Source organism: Lissotriton helveticus, chromosome 9, assembly GCF_964261635.1.
Source record: "Lissotriton helveticus chromosome 9, aLisHel1.1, whole genome shotgun sequence".
Taxonomy (NCBI): Eukaryota; Metazoa; Chordata; class Amphibia; order Caudata; family Salamandridae; genus Lissotriton; species Lissotriton helveticus.
In genome coordinates, this window is record NC_136070.1 from 697,235,874 (window position 1) to 697,248,021 (window position 12,148).

The following is a 12,148-nucleotide window of genomic DNA, read 5'->3' on the forward strand; positions in this document are numbered from 1 at the left end:
GAAGGCTCGGAAAGAGAAATCGTCGAGGTCTCGTGCTCGAAGGGTGAGGTCGAGGTCGAGGACGAAGTCGAGGTCTGGATCTCGAGAGGGGTCGTCTTCGAGGTCAGCTTCGGACCATGCTTCGAAGTCGAAGAAGAAGCATAAGAAGAGGAGACATGAGTCCCGACGTCGTTCCGGTAAGGAGTCGGGCTCGAGGTCGAGGTCACCGAAGAAGGTACGTTCGAAGGTGGTTACTCTGGATGTCTCTGAACCTGAAGGTGGGGCCTCACCTTCGGAGTCGCGTGTGCAGTCTCCGACTCCGGCTCCGAATCCGTCTCCAGCACCGTCCCCGGCCCGAGAAGAGGAAGAGGTTCAGGAGGATGTGGATTCCGCACCTGTCGAAGAGCCGAATCCGAACCCTCCTCAAGATCAGCCTGAGGGTTTTCAGCCGCCCTTTCCAACCCCAGGCCAGGACCCATCAGTGTTTCTGAACGCTATGTATGGCGTCTTCTCAAGGGCGTGGTACCCCTCTGGTGCACCTTTGGGTCCCATGGGTCCTCTGGCTTTCAGTTTAGGAGTTCCTCACTCCTATCCTCCTGCTCCGTTTATGCCTTATATGCCGGCTCCGACGCCGCCTTGGCAGTTTCTGGCTCTGCCGAGGCCGTCGACGCCGGTTCCGGCGTCGCCCGCTCCAGGTCGTCCTCGAGGGCATCCCACTGAGCCATCGGATTCAATACCGGCGTCGATCCCGAATCCGTCGGAGCCGCTGGTGGATCCGGCTGCGAGGCGTGTGAAGGAGAGGTCCAGAAGGGAGGCTCAACGCCTTTTGGAAGAGCGAAGGTACTTGGATTCACATTCTGATATGGAGGAAGGTGAATTGGAGGAGAACTGTTTTGAGGAGTTGGCTGACGCAGGAAGCCTGGATTTCTCTCCAGAGTGGGAGTTGCCCTCAGGCTCTGGTACACCTTCTAAAGATGTCCAACCTTACCATTTGGTTATGAGGAAGGCTGCTGATCTTCTTCAATTAACTTTGCCAACTTTGGAATTTAAATCCAATATTCTCACTGAGGTTTTACATTCCCCAAATTCTGTGGTAGAGCCTTTGCTTCCATTTAATGATGCCTTGACGGAGCCCATTTTGGAGGTGTGGAAGAAACCACTGTAAGCTCCTGCGGTTTCTAAGAGTGTGGCGAGAAGGTACAGGGTTGCACCTGAAGACCCTGCTTTTTTGACTTCTCATCCTTCACCAGAGAGCCTGGTCATTCAAGCAGCCTGTTCTAAAAAGAATGTAAGTGCCTTTCCTCAGGTTCCATGTGAAAAGGAGGCAAAAAAACAGGATCAGGTTGCTAAAAAGACCTTCTCCTCTGCAAGTATGGCGTTGAAGTCGAAAAATGCCACTTGTCTGATGGGGAGATATGTGCATGCCCTTAAGGATTCTTTGCGTGTTCTGACTCCTAAGGTTCCTGTTCCCAACAGGAAGGATTTTGAGGAGGTGATCTCGGATGCACAGGCAGCAGCTCGCCAAGTTATACAAAGTGGTCTGGACACTGTGGACTCTGTGGAGCGTATCATGGGCACTGCTGTCGCCACTAGAAGGTCAGCTTGGCTGAAATCCTCGGACTTTTCAGCGGATGTTCAAGCGACTTTACTGGATCTCATGTTAGATGGATCTGGTCTCTTTGGGAAGAAAGCTGATACCGCCCTGGATAGATTTAAGGACAGCAGGGCGACTGCTAAGTCTTTTGGTCTCCAGTTCAGGGGCTCTTCGACCAATAGGAGATTCAGAGGTTTTGGTCGCTCTTCCTTTCGGAATTTCCGACAAGGTCAGCAGCAGCAGCAACAACAGCAGCAGCAGCAAAATTCCATGTACAGGTCGTACAGGGGAAAGCAAAGAGCGCGTCCTCGTGGACGTCAGGCCTCTTCCTCCTCCACTTCTTCCAACCCCCCTGCCTCAGAAAAGCAGCCCTAGATCCGCGATTCAGGATCATGTGGGTCCGGTGGGGGATCGGCTTACCCATTTTCTACAGGATTGGGAATCGGTTACATCAGATCTTTGGGTTCTCAATCTTGTAGAAAATGGGTATGCCCTTCCCTTTCGGGAATTTCCTCCGAATTACCCACCTTGCCAAGGCTTTTGCACCGAGGAACATCTGTCACTTCTGCAGGAGGAAGTGTTGACTCTGTTACGAAAGGGTGCGATAGAGGTGGTCCCAGAGCAGGAAAGTGGTCAGGGATGCTACTCCCGTTATTTCCTGATCCCCAAGAAGGATGGCAGACTTCGTCCAATCCTAGATCTCAGGATCTTGAATCTCTATCTGAAACAGGAGAAATTCAAGATGCTCACCCTTGCTCAGGTTCTTCAAGCGCTGCTAGAAGAAGACTGGATGGTGTTGCTCGACTTGCAGGATGCGTATTTCCACATCCCAATCCTGAAGTCGCACAGGAAGTATCTCCGTTTTACGGTGGGTTCTCAACACTACCAGTTTGCGGTCCTTCCGTTTGGACTTACTACTGCGCCTCGAGTCTTCACCAAGGTGATGGCGGTGGTGGCAGCACATCTCAGAAGGTCGGGGATCCCGGTATTCCCATATTTGGATGACTGGCTGATCAAAGCAGAGTCGTCAGAGAAAGTGCTCCATCATCTGCAAGAGACAACCCAGTTGTTGTACAGGTTGGGTTTTTCAATAAATGTACCCAAGTCTCACCTGGTGCCCTCCCAGCCCAACCTGTTTATAGGTGCTGTGCTGGATACAACTGTATGTCGCGCATTCCCTCCTCCTCAAAGGATTCGCAACATACAGGAAATGATTCCTTTATTTTACAATGGAGCGGTCGTTCCAGTCCTGAAGGTCCTTCGTCTGCTCGGTCCGATGGCTTCATGCATTCTGTTGGTCAACCATGCACGCTGGCACATGAGGGCGCTCCAGTGGTGCCTCCGCAGGCAGTGGTATCAACACAACGGAGATCTCAGGGAGTCTGTGAGGATCTCCAGAGAAGCTGCGGCGGATCTGTCTTGGTGGGGCGTGGAAGGCAATCTGTCTCAAGGAAAGCCTTTTCAGCTGCCTCCATCGGTGGCCACAGTAATAACGGATGCATCCACTCTAGGGTGGGGAGCTCATCTGGGGGATCTGGAGGTCAAGGGTCTTTGGTTCCAGAGGAAAGGTTGCTTCACATCAACCTTCTAGAGTTGCGGGCGATACGTTTGGCACTCAAGGCCTTCCTCCCTTCCCTTCGCGGTCGTTCGGTCCAGGTCCTAACGGATAACATGACCGCGATGTGGTACATCAACAAGCAGGGAGGAGTGGGGTCGCAGTGTCTCTGCAGAGAGGCTCTGCGTCTCTGGTCCTGGGTTCAGGACCATCAGATTTGTCTGATGGCGAATCATCTGGCCGGAGTTCTGAACGTGCGTGCAGACAATCTCAGTCGGCAGTTCTCGGCCGACCACGAGTGGAGGCTTCACCCAGAGGTGGTTCGTCACGTCTTTCGGACGTGGGGGACTCCTCAGGTGGACCTGTTCGCCACTCGCGAGAATGCTCACTGCCTGTCATTCTGCAGTCTCCAGTATCCGTGTCAAGGAGCCTTGGGGGACGCGTTTCAGTTGAGTTGGGGAAGACAACTCCTTTACGCGTTTCCTCCCATACCTTTGATTCCTCTGGTTCTGAAGAAGATTCGCCAAGACCGGGCCCAAGTTATATTGGTCGCCCCGGACTGGCCAAGAAGGGTGTGGTATACAGATCTTCTCCACCTCTCCTCTCACCCGCCGCTCCGTCTCCCTCTCAGGGCAGACCTCCTCTCTCAGATAGAGGGGCAGGTTCTACACCCCCATCTCCAGACATTGCACCTTCATGCCTGGAGATTGAACGGGGCAACCTGAATTCCTTTTCTCTCCCGCCTGACGTGGTGGATGTCATCTTGTCAGCCAGGCGTGACTCCACTAAGTCCATCTATTCTTATAGATGGTCGAAATTTGTCACTTGGTGTGGAGGGAATTCTATTGACCCTTTGAGAGCCCATTTGTCTGATGTTCTCCAGTTTGCCCTTTCTTTGGCGCAGCAAGGGCTTGCTGTTGCCACAGTTAAGGGTTATCTTTCCGCGCTGTCGGCATTTCTCTGTTTGCCTGACCAGCCATCTCTTTTTAAGTCTCCTGTAGTTTTAAGGTTTTTGAAGGGCCTCACAAATAAGTTCCCTCCTACTCCTTTTATTGTGCCTCAGTGGGACTTAAATCTTGTCTTGTCCTTTCTGATGGGTGCTCCCTTTGAGCCTCTTCACAAATGTCCTATGAGGCTTTTGACTCTTAAGACAGTCTTCCTTGTTGCAATAACCTCTGCAAGGAGGGTAAGTGAGCTTCAGGCTCTTAGTTCCAAACCCCCTTTCTTGACCATTCATGCTGATCGAATGGTTCTTAGGACCAGGGCTGCTTTTCTTCCTAAGGTGGTTACTCCTTTCCACCTTGGCCAATCCATTACCCTCCCTACCTTTTATCCTCCCCCACACCCTTCCAAGGAGGAGGAGAGGTTACACCATCTGGACCCTAAGAGGGCGGTGTCTTTTTTCCTGGACAGAACTAAAGACTGTCGTTTGGATGACCAACTCTTCGTTGGGTTTGCTGGCTGCAAAAGAGGAAGAGCGGTCCATAAAATAACCTTATCAAGATGGATCGTACTGTGTATAAAGATCTGCTACTCTTTGGCCGGTAAGGAACCACCAGAGGGCATAAGGGCTCATTCTACAAGAGCTAAGTCGTCAACCTCAGCTTTGGCTAGAGGTGTTCCTGTAAAGGACATTTGTAGGGCGGCAACTTGGTCTTCCCTCCACACGTTCGCGAAGCATTACTGCTTGGATTCCGAGGTGAGGAGGGACGGCCACTTTGCGCGCTCTGTCCTTCAGGATTTCCTGATTAGGAAGAGTGGACACCCTCCTCCGGGAGTGGGGACTGCTGTGGGACTCTATTCACAAGGTGAGGATTCCACACGGCAGATGTATCTATCATAAGAACAAGTTACTTACCTTCGGTAACGCTTTTTCTGGTAGATACAATATCTGCCTGTGGATTCCTCACTGACCCACCCGCCTCCCCGTTGTCCATTCTTCTATGCCAGAGTTACTGTAATGTAATGTATATATATTTTGTTGTCAAGGAAATGTTTCAATTGCTTTCCTACATTTGCTTTACACTATGTGTTTTATCTTGACTATTGTGTACTGTGTATACTACGTATATATCTACTGTCATTGGTCCGTCCGTGTGCCTCGATGGCACGGAAAAAAGGGCGGAACTGATGTCATCACGCCGGCGTGGGCCTATTATAGGCGTCGGTGACGTCAGCGGAGTCGCCTGCGATGCCGTGTCTCTATGACGTCCAAGTCCACGTCGGCGCGAGGCTACGAAAAGAATTTCCGAATGTTGCTGGCGCAAGGGGATATTCACAAGGTGAGGAATCCACAGGCAGATATTGTATCTACCAGAAAAAGCGTTACCCAAGTTATATTGGTCGCCCCGGACTGGCCAAGAAGGGTGTGGTATACAGATCTTCTCCACCTCTCCTCTCACCCGCCGCTCCGTCTCCCTCTCAGGGCAGACCTCCTCTCTCAGATGGAAGGGCAGGTTCTACACCCCCACCTCCAGACATTGCACCTTCATGCCTGGAGATTGAACGGGGCAACCTGAATTCCTTTTCTCTCCCGCCTGACGTGGTGGATGTCATCTTGTCAGCCAGGCGTGACTCCACTAAGTCCATCTATTCTTATAGATGGTCGAAATTTGTCACTTGGTGTGGAGGGAATTCTATTGACCCTTTGAGAGCCCATTTGTCTGATGTTCTCCAGTTTGCCCTTTCTTTGGCGCAGCAAGGGCTTGCTGTTGCCACAGTTAAGGGTTATCTTTCCGCTCTGTCGGCATTTCTCTGTTTGCCTGACCAGCCATCTCTTTTTAAGTCTCCTGTAGTTTTAAGGTTTTTGAAGGGCCTCACAAATAAGTTCCCTCCTACTCCTTTTATTGTGCCTCAGTGGGACTTAAATCTTGTCTTGTCCTTTCTGATGGGTGCTCCCTTTGCGCCTCTTCACAAATGTCCTATGAAGCTTTTGACTCTTAAGACACTCTTCCGCGTTGCAATAACCTCTGCAAGGAGGGTAAGTGAGCTTCAGGCTCTTGGTTCCAAACCCCCTTTCTTGACCATTCATGCTGATCGAATGGTTCTTAGGACCAGGGCTGCTTTTCTTCCTAAGGTGGTTACTCCTTTCCACCTTGGTCAATCCATTACCCTCCCTACCTTTTATCCTCCCCCACACCCTTACAATATCTGCCTGTGGATTCCTCACTGACCCACCCGCCTCCCTGTTGTCCATTCTTCTATGCCAGAGTTATATAGGCGTCGGTGACGTCAGCGGAGTCGCGTGCGATGCGGTATCTCTATGACGTCCAAGTCCACGTCGGCGCGAGGCTACGAAAAGAATTTCCGAATGTTGCTGGCGCAAGGGGATATTCACAAGGTGAGGAATCCACAGGCAGATATTGTATCTACCAGAAAAAGCGTTACCGAAGGTAAGTAACTTGTTCTTCTCTGTTTAGCAGCACACATCTCCAAGTTGTTCCACTCCCAGTTCCTCACAGTTCACTCCTTATAGGCAAGAGTACCTCTAGCACTCTTCCTCAGCAGTCAGCCAGCTGCATTCTTCAAGGCAGACTCCAGCATCTCTTTTCCTGACAGATCACAGAGCACCAATTTCCATATTTCCACACATGACAAAGGGTAGCTGGTTTTCAGTAGCCCCAACCTTTAACTAAAAAAATTTTTTTGGGGTGCAGAAAAGATGTGCATACCCATGCGGCCTGGGTTTCAAGAAAGTGGTCCAATCAGGCGTAAGACTTATGAGCTATCGAGTAATGTGTATAGTCTCTATCACTGGGGTGGTGGCTCCGCCACACGTCCCTGATCCCACAGTCCTCCTACCACTCCCTACCACTCCCTGACATAGATCCTGCCCCCCAGTCCTCGGGTCCATCCTTGCATCCATGACCAAATTTAAATTGCCACCCACCACAACCAAGGAGTCGGGTGTGTGGAGAACCTCGGCCAGGGCCTCAGTCAGGAACTTCTCCTGATGTTCGTTTGGGGAATAGATTGAGGCTATTGTGAGGTTGTAGGTGCTGATTTGTATCCTCATCGCAAAGAGGTGCCCCTTAATCTCTGCCACTGAGCCCTCCATGGAACCTCTAAAGCGTTTGAAAAACAGGATGGACACCCCACCCTTCTTACTCTTCCCTGAATACCAGAACTGCAAGGATAACCCCCTGGATTGCATACGGTGTCTATCTTTGTGAAGCAGGTGGGTTTCTTGAAGTAAAAATATATCCTCCTCCGAATGCTCGAGTAAGGAGAGCACTGCCCTCCGCTTGGTAGGATTGATAAGGCCTCCGACTTTATAGCTGACTACCTTAACTTCCATCAGGTTGTAAAGAACCATGGGGATATATGTCTTATGCTATGGAGCAGAGAAAGGGGGACAGACCATGGAAGGGACCACACAGACAGATGTGACTGGATGGACCCTCCCAAAAGGGCCACAAGTAAAAAGCTCACCGGAGAGAGGACCCCCCATCCAATAAAAATATAAACAAACCAGAAAACAATAAACCACCAGCAAAGGCAAACACACAAAGTCCATCTCAACTTTGCTGCCACTTGATGATCGGCAGGCTTTGGCAAACAGTTTTTCCTTGTGCTGGCAGGTCACATCCTATATTCAGGGTTGCTTTATTTACTGCAGAATATATTAGGTTACTTGATAGGCATCTTGAGTAACACATCACTTTCTTTGCTCACTGATTAACCAGTTCTATTTTGATGGGGCAGTGGCTAGAGAGGCTACCATGTAAGCAGCACCCACCTCTGATAATTCATGAGAATGCTCTAGAGTGAGCATAGCCAGTAGTGTCATTTTCACTTGGTGTAGAATTCTCTCCTTAGTTTTTGCGATTAGCAGACCTGGATTATTTCAGCTCGAATTTCTTCATCTGTGTGGTCTAGCTCAGGTGTGCTGGCAGGATTGCACAGGCGAGCATAGAATGAGATTATAGTTTTGTCCAGACCTTGTTTAGTTTGACAATGAACCTCTCGCAGTCAGATTTTGACTGTATGCTGTGCTGCTCATTTATGGCTGCTATTGTGGCATTATAATTATTACCCCAGCGTTTGTTTGGAAGAGTGAAGAACATTTGTGCATTTCACCCCCACCAGGTGAAGTGGAATAGGCCTTTTGGTGGTAGAATAGACCTATTGGATAGATCTTTCTCTTTATTAGCTGACAGGTAATTTTTAAAATGAGCTATCGAGATGTTCCAGCAAGAGAGTATGTCAAAAGGCTGGATCATTTTATCTGCACTGTTCAACATGATTTCAATTCTGGAGTGCCAATTGTTATGTTATGTTATATATTATCTTTTATAGCGCACGGCTACTCAAAAAGAGTGTCCCGGCGCTTTATTGAAAACCTGTATCAAGGTAACACAACACAGCCAGAAAAAAACACAAATCACAGAATACAAAACTGAATAAAATAGCCTAAAGGGCGAAAAGCCAAGTTTTGAGGCCCTTCCTAAAAGAAAACAAATTAGTGACACCGCGAAGAGCCAGAGGCAAAGTGTTCCAAAGCTGTGGTGCTAGCAACCCAAAGGAGCGGCCTCCAATACGAGCCCTTTTTACTTGCGGGACCACCGCAAGAAGAAGAGATTCAGATCTTAGGGATCGGCCCGGGTGGTAAAAAGCGAGTCTCCTTTGGAGATACTGTGCTCCCACAGCATGAAGAGCCTTATGGGCCAAGGTCAAGGCCTTAAAAGCTATCCGCTTCCGGATAGGCAGCCAATGGAGCAACTGCAAAAGACTAACAGCACTGACTCGCCTGTTTAGGCCATAGATCGCCCTCGCAGCCGAGTTCTGGACGACTTGCAGCCGCTGCAAAAGATATTCCAGCAGGCCCAGATAGAGGACGTTGGCATAGTCCAATCTTGAACCGATCAGGGCCTGCACTGTCGTCTTCCTGTGCTCCTCTGAGAGTAGAGGCAGAAACGTCCGGAGCATCTTGAGGAGACCGAAGCATGTTCCCGTCAGACCAAGGATCTGAGATCTTAACGTCAGACCCTTATCTATCTTGACCCCCAAGTTCTTAGCCAGCTGGGAAAAGCAAGATGGAGGGAACATGTTTTCAGGCCACCATGCCTGCCAATCCGGGTCAGAAGGACAGCCGAAGAAGAGTAACTCAGATTTATCTGAGTTGCACTTGAGGCTGTTCAGCTGGAACCATTTAAAAACAGCCCCAAGGCACTCACGGATACTCTCTCTATCAAAATCTTCTCCTTTCCTACACGAAAAGAGGAGCTGGGTATCATCGGCATAGGATACGATCTGGGCCCCAAAGGAGTCAGCCAAGGCCGCCAGAGGGGTCATAAAGATGTTAAAAAGGGTCGGGCTCAGCACAGAACCCTGCGGAACTCCGACTCCCAATGGCGGCATCACGGCCGAGCTGGATGAGGCCCAGACCGTTTGCCGGCGGCCAGACAGAAATGATCTAAACCAGTTGTACACCGTCCCCCTCAGACCGATGTCATGAAGTCTGGCGAGGAGACCCTCATGGGGGACGGTGTCAAAGGCCGCCGACAAATCCAACATGACAAGCATGACTTTACCTCCTGAGTCCAGTGCCTCTTTAATGGCTTCCGCCACCTCCAACAGCGCCGTCTCGGTGCTTAGGTTGGGGCGGAAGCCAGATTGAGTAGAATGCAGTACATTATGAGACTCCAAAAAATTGGAGAGCACCATATGCACATGCTTCTCCAAAATCTTCGTGAGCGCAGGGAGAAGAGAGATAGGCCTATAATTGGCCAGGACTTCCGAGTCTAGACTAGGCTTCTTAAGCAAAGGGATGACCATTGCCTGCTTCCAGGCCTACGGAACCACCCCCAGCCTCAAAGAGAGGTTCGGGAGCGGGTTCGCCAGCGGATTTATGACTTCCGCCATTTTTGCCAGAAATTTGGCAGGGCATTGGTCAAGAGGTGACCCAGATTTAAGATTGCCCATAAATGCCAGTGAGGCAGGAACTGAAATAGGTGGAAAGGCTGCCAAGACTGGACCCATAGGGGCCTGAAAAACTGATCCATCTTCAGGACTGGCTGAGACAACCGCCGCCAACCGAGGAAAGGAATCTTGGATCAGCTTTATCTTGTTGGTAAAAAAACTTGCAAGATCGGAAGCCCAGGACTCAGAAGGAGCAACCTGCGTAGCATTAGATCGAGGAGCCGTAAATTCCCTGATGATTGTGAAGATCTCTTTACAGGAATTAGAAGCGGCCTCAATCCTCCTAGCAAAATAGCCTTTTTTTTCCCCGGAGGATATCCCGATGATAGGTTTTGACCGCGGTCCTATAGGCAGACCTTGCCTCAGGGTCGTACTGTGTGCGCCAGGCTCTTTCAGCTACCTTGCACTGCCGTCGAGAAACCGACAGCGCAGCAGTGAACCAAGGAGCCGAGACCCGCTTAGATGTTACTCGAGGAGCCATCACTGGGGCTAGATCGTTTAGCCTGTCCAATAGCCATGCTTGCAGGGAGTCTACATCCCTCTCTAGATCTCCCGAGAGGGGACAAGGATGGTCTAAAGCAGCCTGCGCTAGCATGTCTGGCGTCACCCAAGGATACGCCCTGAGAGCACGTCCCTGCTGTTTAGGAGCGGAGCTAGATGGTTTCAAAGTGCCTCGGATCTGAAATTTGACCAATCTCTGGTCTGACCAGAGCACTGGTAAAAGAGCCGTCGCCTCCAAGAGAGACGTGGAGAATTGTTGGCTGAAGTATGTGAGAAGACAATAGAAATGCTCCCTCTTTGGTCTTGGGTGTCATGACTAAGACTCGTCCCTCGAGAATGTCTCTCAGTGCTTGTTTTACTAGCTTTGAGCAAGTCACGTCAGTCGTAAAAGAAGCAAAAACTCAAACAGTAGCAAGAAACACAGCCAAAAACAACTATTAGATTCTTCATGTTTGCACCTGTTTCCAGTGTTACTTCCGGTTCTATGATCGGAGAACAATTGGCCCAGCTGCAGTCTCACCTAGGGAAAACAGATGTTCATCACATATCAGATAGTGAGATGAATAGAGGAGAAAAGCCAAGTGTAGCTGAGAATCACCGTGGCATCCAGTACCTCCTCTCCCCTTATAGGGAAAATAAGACATGACTGCAGGTTGTGCCTTGGCACTTCTGATATGTTAGTCGCATCCCCTTTGCTTTGATTGCTGCTGTTATCATTCACCAATGGCATTTACCATCTTCACAGGAAAGCCCGGTCCAACCATGTAATCTGAGTGGGACTCCCAATCCAAGTACAAAAAATTAGCAAATGGTGGTGTTCTGCGCCTAGAATGGGCGAGCACCCACAAGGTCAATTTGGTATCCTTGTCAACAGCTTTGGGTTCTAATACTTTGCCATGGTCATGGGTTTCATAGGTTGACAGCATATCACAGCACAAGATCACACAGGTTCTTAGTCTCAGCTTGCACATGGAGAATTCGACACATGCAATGACGGAGAGCATTCACTCAAAGGTTGAGCATATTCAAACCCTCGGACTATCCTCACAAAGAATCAGTAATGAGACTAACATGCTTGCAAAAAATAGAGACAACCGTCCAGACAGGACAAAATCTTTGTCAAAGGAGGAAACTCTGGCGTTAATCCGAACATATGAACCACTGAACCACACGGACGAGGAAAGAATTGAAACAGTACCACTTGACAACAACAGAACATCGAGAAAGAAGGATAGAGCATCTAACCCTCACAATTTACAACACATACAGCTAACAACAACTGAATCCGAAAATATGAACCTTAGTAACAAAGAAAATCCTCTGACATGTCTTCTACTCAATTGTCGGTCGGCAACCAAACATGCATCGGACTTAGCGGACCTCATCATTAACAAGGACATTGCTCTAGCAGTCCTCACAGAAACATGGCTTACGGAATCTTCATCCCCAACCTTGGACCTCTTAGTACCACCTCAATATAACATCTTGAGACTGGATAGACCTAAAAAGGTAGGGGGAGGTATAGCTTGCATTTATCGATCTGATATTGAGGTCAAACAAATTCAAGCAGACCCTCTAGAAGCAAGCGAATACCTGGG